Source organism: the organism of the source record quoted next, unplaced genomic scaffold (genome assembly GCF_019419815.1).
Source record: "Pyrus x bretschneideri cultivar Hongxiangsu unplaced genomic scaffold, Pyrus_bretschneideri_v1 Contig27, whole genome shotgun sequence".
In the NCBI taxonomy this organism is placed as follows: domain Eukaryota; kingdom Viridiplantae; phylum Streptophyta; class Magnoliopsida; order Rosales; family Rosaceae; genus Pyrus; species Pyrus x bretschneideri.
The window spans coordinates 5,438,681-5,449,504 of NW_025999579.1; the positions used below are offsets into that span (position 1 = coordinate 5,438,681).

General features: G+C 36.5%; 1 long non-coding RNA gene and 1 pseudogene across 1 annotated transcript; one reads left to right on the forward strand and one right to left on the reverse strand.

The window, feature by feature from the left end:
- Nucleotides 1-2,188: 2,188 nt before the first annotated feature.
- On the reverse strand, nucleotides 2,189-4,273 carry LOC103950061. The gene is made up of 2 exons (XR_667628.3): nucleotides 4,131-4,273; nucleotides 2,189-2,888 (listed from the first exon to the last, which is right to left on the reverse strand). It is a non-coding gene; the product is annotated as an uncharacterized LOC103950061 (long non-coding RNA).
- A 72-nt stretch (nucleotides 4,274-4,345) lies between these two features.
- LOC125479045 lies at nucleotides 4,346-10,510 on the forward strand (annotated as a pseudogene).
- Nucleotides 10,511-10,824: the final 314 nt, after the last annotated feature.

Below are 10,824 nucleotides of genomic sequence, written 5' to 3' on the forward strand. Positions count from 1 at the left end.
TTATCTGGTCGCCCCTTGAATCCTCGTGTGCAAATAGTCCTGAGGCATCTAGTGTCAACATAGGATGATGCTCACAGGGGCATTGAGCATGTTTGTTAGTGATTTCCAAGCGTAGCATACTGAAAGATGTAGCTCCAAGCAGTTCAAATTATTAAATGTAGGCAAAGGAACATCGATATTCAAGATATTTCAGTTTGGACGATACCTTGAGCGCGTTTATTAGTGATTTCCAAGCGTGGCATACTGAAAGACGTGTAGGCAAAGTACATTGATATTTGATATGAGAATCCCCTAAAAACGAAGCTGAAAGGAACAAATACTTGACATCGAAGATTTCTGTCAAAATCCTATGTTTTTTATCAACATTAACACGGGCAAAACCCTACCTGCCATAGGAGCCTTCAGTTTCTTCAAGGAATAGCATCCATAAAGTTCTCTTCAGATCCAACTTCTCGACATCAGCAACAATACAAAGCTTCTCCACATCCTCTACTTCCATACGAACATCGTCCAAACTTATTTGTAGTCTTTTCAGTTCAGGTGCATTGACAATTATGTTTACGGTTGAACCATCCTTAGGCATATATAGCAAAATGTCCATCTATAATCAAATCTTCAAGCGCAGGGCGACATGAAAAGCGCTTCTTGATTGGGTCAAGAAATTAGTCAAGAAGGTAAGGTATTGTAACATGGAGGTACTTGAGCCTCGGGAAACAATTTGAGGTAGGACTGTAGGACTGCAGCAACGGAAACATGAAGTTGAAGGTCGAGTTCAACAACATTACCCCCAGTGGCAGTGCAAATCCAAGCATCAATACGATCAAAATAATCCTCTATTCTGCGACAATGATGAACTTTATGCATGTTTGACAACCAAGGAAGAGAAGTACTTGATCTACAAATCCAGTGGTACCACCCTTATCATATCCTGTGAAACACAAGTAGGGCTAAATTCGGACCAGAAGTCGACGTATGTTTCCATCTGTGTGATAAAACACAGGTCCTTACAACATATCTTGTAGGAAAGAATGTGGCCAAGAGAATATCATCCAGTAAATCACTGATCCTATCTCTAGTGCATGCTTTCCGGCGCTTTGACTTTGATTTCGAACCCATTTGCAATTTATACGATGTGGTTTCCGAGAAACACGTGTTACCGATAAAAGTTCAAAAACCATGTAATTTTGACGATTAACAAGCATTTTATGAGGGTTTAAGTATCCATAGAAAATTATACATTATATATATATGGGGGTAAAATATACACTTGAAATTCAGTAAGAAGTCCCCTAATCTCCTAACCTACAATAAAACCTAATTACTAGTTGGATTAGTTCTAATTCAACAACAAACAACCAGCCTCGTTGAATTTAAGGTTTTAGCAAATCAGGGTTTTCTTGGTATCCAAACAATCCAAAAAATATATAATATTATAGTTAAACAGTGAAAATATGTGAGTAAAAGGGTAAAATACTTACCAGATACGGCGTGTCAGTAAATCCTGTTTGGCAGCTGCGAAAAAGAAAAAAAAGGGAAGATGTTATAGTGTGACTTAACATTCTCGAGTTGTTTTAGGTTCGAATTTCGTGGATGACGAATTCGATACCAAATTAGGATGCCCATCGTGTGACTTAGCTGAACTCGCCATTCTTTTAGTGTAAAAATATCAATATACTCACACACAAAAATAAAAATAAAATAAAATAAAAAATCTCGAGTCCGTATTAATTATTTGGGCCGAAACAAGGCCCAGTCTTACCAATCCTCACATTTGGGCTGGGCCTCACAGCTTTGAAAAACGACAACCAACCCAACGACCCAGCTGCCAGTAGACCACTATCCAAATAAACGATATTGCGCCGAAATCAAGAGTCACTTGTAGCCTCTTTTGATAGCTCGGACTGTAGTGACTATTTTTATCAGATAAGATAACTAGTCATCGGGTAGTATTGACTAAACTAGTTTGGCGTTTGGTGCAATATCGAACTAATGATTGTATTATTTACACTGTGTTTGGTACTGAACCAGATAAGAAAAGGGAAGAAAAAAAAAAATTGACAAATCTTTGTTTGTTGAACTTTTCTCATATTTATACCTATTGAAAACCACACAAATTTTCAAATAACAAAGAAAAATAGTAAATTCTATACATCAAATTCAAAATATTTTCCAATAACATAAAAGAATATTCACAAAATACAACTACAGTCGTTACGTTATATAGATTTATCCAACCACACATCCAAGTTCACAAAATATACAAATGCAAGTTGGTTTCAGTGAGAAACAGTTTGTCCAAATAGCCAAATTATATGTATGCTGCTGCTTTGCTTTTAGTAAGAAGCAATTTGTCCAAGTACCCAAAATATATACATGTTGCAGCTTTTAACAAAAGATATGCATGCTGCTTTTAACAAAATATATTGTTGTTGTTTTCCAATGTCAATTGTGGTTACTTTGTCCAAGTAACATGAGTATGAATGATTTTTTCATTGCACCATCCAACGACAAGAATGTCCTCTCATTCTGTGGCTTTTCGAAAATGATATTCAATGCCTTGATTTGATCCTCAATAGACAAATCCATCTTTGACAATTCTGAAGCAATTTCAGGTTTTGGATCCACTCCTTTCCCAAAAGCAGCTTGTAAAACTTCACCCAACTTCTCAATTGATTCAGAAAGCATTTCTTTAAATGTCACAGCAATATCATTATCATTAGCAGCTGACCTCTTCCTTTTCTTGGTACTTGAATTTCTAAGTGCAAGTTGCTGATTCCGCCTTCTAGCTGAATTATGATTCATCGTGAACCACATCATCAACCAAGTCACAATATTCAAGTACCACAACTTAACAATGAAGCAAGCCACAATCTTTCTTTCATCCATGCCTAGTGAAAATATAAAATAACATTATTAGATAGTGACAAATAATTAAGTAACTGAAGCGTGACATTATACATGTAAGTAAGGACATAAGAAGGATACAAGAAGACATGATTAATGGCTAATTAGGAAATTGTTATTGGCACTTCAAAAATCTCATTTTACATTCCAAACGTACTATCTTTGGAAAGAAAAATACAATTGTGAGGAGTGTAGAATGAGATTTTTGGACTGCCAATAACATTTCCTGCTAATTAAAGCAAAAATGCATAATTAACACTAAAAACGGAATAGCATGAGAACTCATCAACCAAAACCAGGATGCACATTTCATACTTCAAAATGAGTTTCTCTTTATTCATCAAAGTGAAACCAAATCATAAGAAATGGGAAATGCAAGCAAATAACATCAATAACAATCAAAGCAATAGCATCAATTAATCAAACATATCTATAAATCCCCAAAAACCCAGACAGAATTCTGCATGGAATTAAACAAACCCATCAAGCAAAAAGATGAAACCATTGCTGCACTGACTAAGCAGTCCCAATCATGCTCTTTTGGCTGCAGAGCAATCAGATGAACAAAGTAGAAAAAGGGAAAGTTTTTTATTTTAATGTGATACAAAAAGAAAGTTTAATGCTTCAAAAACAGTAAGCACAGGAAAATGTATAGCTTAGGTCCAGAATTTCCCCCCATCGATTTTCTCAGCAACCAAACAGACCCTCAAAACTCAAACCAAAATATACCCAGATTACAGAATCACATATTCCACCGACTTTCACATTTGAAATCATAGAAAGAAAATGAAATGTGTTCCAAGCTCAAATTTTTATGTGAAAAAACTTGGAGGAAGAAGAAGCAGCGAAAAGATCATATTTTTATGGAGCTAAGTGTGATAGGAACCGAAAGCTACAACGAATACTGCTGGTGTTCATGAAGAATCTAAAATTCCACACCCAATCCCAAGTACTAAACAATATACTGATATGGATGAAAGTTCAACACCAACAACAAATCTAAAATTCGACCCCAACAGCTAACCCTAAAATTCGAAAATTCTAATTAAAACACAAAATTACATAATCAATTGCATAATTAGAGAGAAAACAATAACTAGATTCAATCAATTGAAAAAAATTGCAAGAAAAATAGAAGTAGGGGGAAGAACAGAGTGGGAAGAAGAAGAAAAATGAGAAGATGAACTGGGATTCAAACGAAGAAGAAGGCGTTTGAGAAGACTAACTGGGATTCACGAGAGAGCAGGCGCGCGAGAGGCAGAGAGAGCGGCTGTAGAGGACTGAGAGTGCGTCTGGAGAGGAACGAGAGAGCAAGAGACTTCACCTGACTAAATCGTGGTTTTGGAGGGAATAAGCAAGCAGATCTTTACCGTATAAAGTAGGTAGGTGGACCCGGATTATTTTAATCCGGGCTATTTAATACAAATGGACATCAAACACCGTATTTCGTTATTAGTACTATACGGTGCCGGTGTGCCAAACGAGGGTATGGTGTAGTTCACGAAGCCTCTTTCCTTCGTCTTCTCCCTGGTTCCGAGCCTGCTTTGTTGTAGTGGCTAGTGAGTTGCCTGAAACACTGAGAGCTGCTTTCCGCCTCTTTGGCTGCGGTCCGAGAAATGGGGAAGAAGATGAAGAAGCCGGGAAAGGGCAAAGAGAAGACGGAGAAGAAAACGGCGAAAGCTGAGGAGAAGAGAGCTCGCAGAGAGACCAAGAAGCTCTCTCCCGAGGACGACATCGATGCCATTTTGGTAATCTCGTTCTCTCCATATATGTAGATGTGTGTGTATATATGTGTATTGGGTGCTTGTTATTTGGAGTTATGGAACATCTGAGAACAGCTGAAATAGTTTCTGGGAGTTTAAAGCCGATTAAGTTATTGGGTTTTTGATATACGAAGCTGAAGTTTTTGAATTCGGGTTTTCAGTTAAAAATGTATATGTGTGTGTGTGTGTGTGTTTGGTGCTTGTTACTTAGTGTTATGGATCATTTGAGTACAGCTGAAAAGCCTGAAATAGCTTCTGGGGGAGTTTAAAGCCGATTAAGTTATTGGGTTTTTGATTTTCGGAGCTGAAGTTTTTGAATTCGGGTTTTCAGTTAAAAATGTATGTGTATATGTGTGTGTGTGTGTGGTGCTTGTTACTTAGTGTTATGGATCATTTGAGAACAGCTGAAAAGCCTGAAATAGCTTCTGGGAGTTTTAGACTAATTGGGTTATTGGGTTTTCGATATTTATAGTTAAATTTCAAATTTGGTTTTTCTGGGAAAGTTTGGATAGATGAGGGTGTGAGATTATATTTTGTGGGACATCAGTTCAGCCATTTATGGAGTGTTTTTTGTGCAGAAACAAAATGATGTTTTGATTTTGACAGAAATATTTTGTATGGAAAGTGTTTTGTTGTTTCTGGAGTTCATACATTGATGTTAATCAGACTAAGTTTTACTTTTTATATGGACATGTAGAAAAGATTCAATTTTAAGTCATTTAATATGCATTTTTTTACAGTCAAGTAAACAAAAGGAAGAAGCTAAGAAGAAGGAAGTTCATGAAGAGGAAAATGCCCCAGCTCCCTCTCCGAGGTCCAACTGCACGGTATGACCCGTGCTTGTGTTTGTTAGAAATTTCTGTTGAGTGGGTTAGTCTTAGTTTTGTTTGAGAAGGTATGTGTGCATTACCCTTTGTTAATCTCAAATTTTTGTGCTTGATGATTGTGTAGCTGAGCATCAATCCCTTGAAAGAGACAGAGTTGATCCTTTATGGGGGTGAATTCTACAATGGTAATAAGGTTAGATTTTGATCTTTTTCAAGAAATCTATGTGCTTTATTTGAAGTTTTAACCTAAATGGATTTTTTCTTTCCCTAGTATTTCACCTGATTTTTGTTAATTTTTTTTGCTGCAGACATTTGTGTATGGTGATCTTTACCGCTATGATGTTGAAAAGCAGGACTGGAAGTTAATTTCGAGCCCCAATAGTCCACCTCCTTGTAGTGCCCACCAGGCGGTCATTTGGAAGAACTATCTCTACATCTTTGGTATACTGACAACACTTCCATTCATATGTACAAACATAGCACTTGCACTTCTAACTCTTTTGCATCATGAACATGATTGCATTTGTTTGTCATTAGGTGGTGAGTTTACTTCCCCAAACCAAGAGAGGTTCCATCACTACAAGGTGAAACCTGTTTAAAATATAGTTTTGTAAAATCGGCTTTCACTGTTTAAACTACCTATCAACCTAGTTTATGTTATCATAATGTTACCTTTTTTTTTTTCCCTGCTATAGGACTTTTGGATGTTGGACCTCAAAACAAATCAATGGGAACAGCTAAATCTAAAAGGGAGTCCAAGTCCACGCTCGGGTCATCGGATGGTAAATTCAGGTTACTTTAGATTGGTGTTCTCATTAATTAATTAGAATGGGCTACGGAGTTTAACTGTCTAATTTCCATGTACCTTTATGTGTGTGCGTGTGCCCGCACTGAGACACTAACAAGAAAAGATTAGTCCAATCTAACTTTCATATACAATTTTTTGAATATTTTTAAGGAGATTTTTTTATAAACATCTATACTTTTGGTCATGATACAGGTACTGAGAAGTGAGGTTGTTAATGGAATTTTATAAACATTTTGAAAGTTTCATAGTTATTTACCTCATTATTTTGTGTTGATTTTCTATGGCGAGCTCAGATGCAAATCACTATATGGAATTTAGTTGCCAAGTTGGTTTTATTGCATCTCTGTTCTTTCTGAAGTTTTCTTTACATATTAACTATCCAAACCAGATTTATTGTTGCTGACAATCGGTGTGTGGTGCTAATGTGGAGCTGAACATAATAATTTGTTGTGCAGGTATCACAATGATCTCTTTGTATTTGACCTGGATCAGTTCAAGGTAGAGATCTTGTCTCTGTTGTGTTAATCTACTATTATAAATTTGTGCGCGTTTATATATGTACATATATGTTTAACTAATGCTTTTGCAATGTTGCATTTCAGTGGCAAGAAATAACTCCTAGGCCTGGTTCCTTGTGGCCAAGTGCCCGAAGTGGTTTTCAGTTTTTTGTGTACCAAGATGAAGTGAGTGATTTAGAATGGTTTCATGTATATCATGTCTTGACTTGCTCAAAAATTTGACCTTGTGGTCCCTTTTTGACATGACAGATTTTCTTATATGGTGGCTATTCCAAAGAAGTTTCATCTGATAAAACTGGCTCCGAGAAAGGAATTGTTCATTCAGACTTGTGGTCCCTTGATCCTAGGACTTGGGAATGGAACTAGGTTCTTACTTCACACCACTGTTTTCTTTTATTACTGTGTATTTATCAATAAATTGAACAAGACATGATTGTCCGACCTCAAGTTTTACTTCCCCTTCTACACTCAGATATTGAATATTTTTCTGTGCAAAATGGACCTGTTATACTACTTTTGAATAGATTAACAGGTACGCAGGTTTTACTACATCGTAGATGCTATGCCGTGGTTGTGTTATCATTCTGAAGCTTTTTGTATACTGATCACTGTATTTATATTTTCGTTTCATGCATATTTGATGATGAGTAGCAACTTACATTTATCAGCTTGTGGTTTGAGATCTTTTTAATAACTGAAACACATATTGTAGGTGAAGAAAAATGGGATGCCTCCTGGACCTCATGCTGGGTTTTCTATGTGTGTTCATAAGAAGCGAGCTATGCTCTTTGGAGGTGTGGTGGACATGGAAGTTGGAGGTTAGCTTTTTGTGTTCTACCTATCTTATTTCGCTAGGCAATACAGTCCTGGCTTGAAGCTACAACTGGCCCTTGGAGGGTAGGTGGATTTATTTTCCTTTTTAATTTCTGGATGCAAGCAGGTGATGTAATGATGAGCTTGTTCTTGGACGAACTGTATGGCTTCCAATTAGACAACCATCGGTGGTAAGCTCCACCTCAGTTTTTAATTTTATTTTTCAATTTTACAGTTTGAGATTATTGTACAATCAGCTGCAAGTAATTTGTTTTTATTTTTTTATTTTGAAAGATCAATTAGCATTTTGCTGCACTCTAGTGTGATAAATAGTATTTTCCTCCTGACCCATTTTATTTATTGTTTCTTTCCCAATTTTCTGATGAGCAAGGTTTTGTTGTGTTATAGGCAATGAACTTTAAATGTGCAATAGTTCCTTCCCATTTGATAAGTGCAATTTTTTTTTGTATAGGTACCCATTAGAGCTACGGAAGGCGAAGTCAACAAAAGATAAGGTGTTATAACCATTCATAACTAGAATATGTACTGATTTCAATGTTGTATAGATGCTTTTGCTCATTGAACTTTCACACTTTATTAATAAATAATATGGAAGCAATTCATTTTAGATCCCATTGTTTTAGTAACATATAGCTTCCCTTGTGTTCATTTTTGCAGCCTAAAAAGAGTTCTGGATGAAAGCGTAAAAATGATGATAAGATAAACTCAATTGAACCAGAGGAATGTGCTACGAATGAAAAAGATGAGAACTCTGAGAATGATGAAGCAGCAGATGACTTCGAACGCAAGGTTGACGGTATATGGCATCAAATGGCTAAAACCATTACTGTTGGTAATGATCGGTTAGCTGACAAATCTGATGGAAAGATACATGAATCTACTGCTAATATGGATACACGAGACAATTCTGATGGAAAGATACATGAATCTACTGCTAATTGGATCCACGAGATTCTGATTTGCCAGAGGTTTTCTATGCTGAATATGTTTATGTTTTTGTTTATCTTTTCTCAAACATTTTAGATTCATCCATTTGATTCATGGATTTGGTTAATTTATTAGGTAGTGAAGCCCTGTGGACGTATCAATTCTTGCATGGTTGTTGGAAGAGATACATTATATGTTTACAGGGGAATGATGGAGGTTAAAGATCGAGAAATTACACTCGATGATTTGTATTCTCTAAATCTTAGCAAACTTGACGAGTGGAAGTGCATCATACCGGTTTGTAACCGATTGTCTCTTCAGATAATTGCTTGTATCATCCCGTTCTCTTAGCATCACTAGACATAGCCATTACTGTTGTAGGCTTTGTTTTATAAATAAGCTGGAACAGCTCGGTATCTTTTCTTTTGTTGAATTTCATCATTTTAAGCCTGAAGTCTGCTTTTCCCTTTACCCAGGCAACAGAAACTGAATGGGTGGAGGCTTCCGAGGATGAAGATGAGGATGAAGATGACGATGATGATAGTGAAGATGAAGGTAATGAAGATAGTAACAGTGATGAGACCGATGATGATAATGATGAAGAGGTTCTTTACGTACTCCATAGTGTAGATGTGTTTTTCCATTTTTAATAATTAATGCATCCTGATTTTGTGGTTAAGATAACACTAACCATACCATTTCGTGACCTTTTACACGAAGTTTTGAATGAGTCCAATTACAAGATTTTATTCAGTCAGCTATTTTTTTTACTTCTCTCTACAGCTAACTCAATTTTGAAGCGAAGGATTCTTAATTTAGTGCTGCATACATCCTTGTTAATTACTATTAAAAATCTAGTAAAATTATGAGTCCAGTTACAAGATTTTATTTTGATCCTTTATATATTTTTGGTTGAGCTGGTTCATGACAAGGATTTCTTTTGCCATCTGCCTTGAATTTTCCTATTTTTGCATGAAGACTGTTGCACTGTTGCTTTCTAAGGAGGAAAATATTGAGCTCAGTCTTCACCTTTTCGTGTGTGCAGAGTGGGAAAGATGGATCAATTCAGATGGGGGATGCTGTTGCTTTAATCAAGGGTGATGGAAAGAGTCTCCGTAGGAAAGAGAAACGGGCCAGAATTGAGCAGATCAGAGCCAGTCTTGGCCTTTCAGATTCGCAAAGAACCCCAACGGTACTTTATTCTTTCTTTACTTGCTATTGAAAGTTTTGAGCCATTCTTTACACTGTCCGTGAAAGCTTAAGTCGGTTGTTTTGTGCATTTTCTTCATCACATCACTACAGCTAATATTGTAGTATGTCTTGTGTGAAGCCTGGTGAAACTTTGAGAGAATTCTACAACCGTACATATATGTACTGGCAAATGGCGGCACATGAACATACTCAACACACTGGAAAGCTCCGTTTCTTCCTTTTCCTCAAAAGAGAAAAAACCCTTAAATTAATAGTTATCAAGGACCAAATGAGTAGATAGTGAACGTCAAAACAAAGAAGCAACTATAGGCTGCATACGGAGGAGAAGAAACTTCCTAATCCTGCTGTTCTGATATTTTGTTTTCTTGTGCATGTTATGTGCATGGTGTGTGTCCTTGGCATCGCAGGAGCTCCGTAAGGACGGTTTTGATCTTGCTGAAGCGCGATACGGAGAGCTTAAACCAATTCTCGATGAGGTGACATTTTGGTTTTGCATCTCAAGGTTTATACAAGGCTTCTTCCTGAAACCGAACGGATTAAGTTATCTTCTTTTGTTTCATATTCTTATTCTTCTGTGTGTGATGCAGTTAGCCATATTAGAGGCAAAACAGAAGGCTGAGGAGCAAGAACCGGAAACTAGTACCAAAAAAAGAGGCAAGAAGAAAAGATAAGCTGTTCACTACGGTGTACACACAGTACTGCTATATTGAGTGTATTTCAAGATAGTTGTAAAATTTTGATCAAAAACAGAATTACCGTAATTACTGTTTTTCACATAAATTTTATGTAAGTTTGCGGTTTTGCCTCATTTTTTCACCACATTTCATTTTATGCTTTTTGACATCCTTCAATTTCATGACCATGCTCAAAGTGCTTCCGAAAAAAGTAACAGCAGATAAGTTAAAAAGAATCACATTTGATCTTGCTCTCAATATTCTTGAATGCATTGCAATTTGCATGCAAGGCTCTATGGAAGAAGTACACTAGTTCCACATTATGATACTTAATATATGTACACAAGTTATTCTCCT